General features: G+C 59.8%; 1 long non-coding RNA gene across 1 annotated transcript; it reads right to left on the bottom strand.

Annotated features, from left to right (window-relative positions):
• Positions 1–120: 120 nt before the first annotated feature.
• On the bottom strand, positions 121–671 carry LOC113979319. The gene is made up of 3 exons (XR_003537838.1): positions 591–671; positions 268–381; positions 121–168 (listed from the first exon to the last, which is right to left on the bottom strand). It is a non-coding gene; the product is annotated as an uncharacterized LOC113979319 (long non-coding RNA).
• Positions 672–860: the final 189 nt, after the last annotated feature.

Raw genomic sequence — 860 nt, 5'->3', positions numbered from 1 at the left:
CAGGCCCAGGGGCACCAGGCCCAGGACCACCAGGGTGCTTCACCTCTCACGTGTTCCCAGGATTGCACAGCCGTCACATTCCCAGCTGGTTCTGCTGTCCCCAGGCCAGAGCAGTGTCTGTGGGTGCCCTCAGCAGCACAGGAGGAGCACAGGAGCAGTTCCCAGGGCCTGGGGAAGCAAACGGGTTCATGGAGGTGCTGAGCTCTTCTCCTGGGTCCTTCTGCTTCAAGCCCTGCAGAGTCCCAGGAGGCAGCTTTGGCAACTTACCCCTCCTCCTCTGCCTCCTGCCTGCCTCCTGGACAAAGGCACTCACTGGCATCGCAGTGCCCGTGTCTCTCTCCGAACTCGGTGAATGCATTAATGCTCTCCCATGATGGTGGTCTGATGGGAAAAGAAAACTGCTGAGCTCTGCCCCGGCATCTGGCAGGTGCAGGGTGTCCCTGCTCTTCCCCCTCTGCCATTTCCAACTCCTGTGTGCAGCTGAACCCGGGACTCACGGAACAGTGCAGGGCCAGGACTGCTGGGGCAGGCCCTGGCACGGCACAGCACTTGCACCCCCTGTGTTGTGAGCCAGGCAGAAGGACACCAACCTCAAGGGCATTCGGATCCCCATGGTGAACATATCCATGAGAAATGTGTCATCATTTCTGCAGAGGGGGCACTGGAGTGATAAAAGTCCAGCATGCCGAGCCTGTCCCTGCAGGAGAAACACAAGCAGCCAGAGTGAGGCCCTGGTGCTGCTGAGCCCCTGTTGTGCCACCTGGGGTTGAGGGAAGCACTCCTACTTGGATGCAGTCCCTGTGGAACCAGGCAGTTTTGCAGGCTGGGCACACCAGGGTGTTGAAGGTCTTTCTGTCCTC

The sequence above is a fragment of the Neopelma chrysocephalum genome, unplaced genomic scaffold (assembly GCF_003984885.1).
Source record: "Neopelma chrysocephalum unplaced genomic scaffold, ASM398488v2 Primary Assembly neopelma1_74533, whole genome shotgun sequence".
NCBI classification, from domain to species: Eukaryota; Metazoa; Chordata; class Aves; order Passeriformes; family Pipridae; genus Neopelma; species Neopelma chrysocephalum.
The sequence above is the reverse complement of the archived record's forward strand: the minus strand, read 5'-3'. Positions and strand labels throughout refer to the sequence as shown.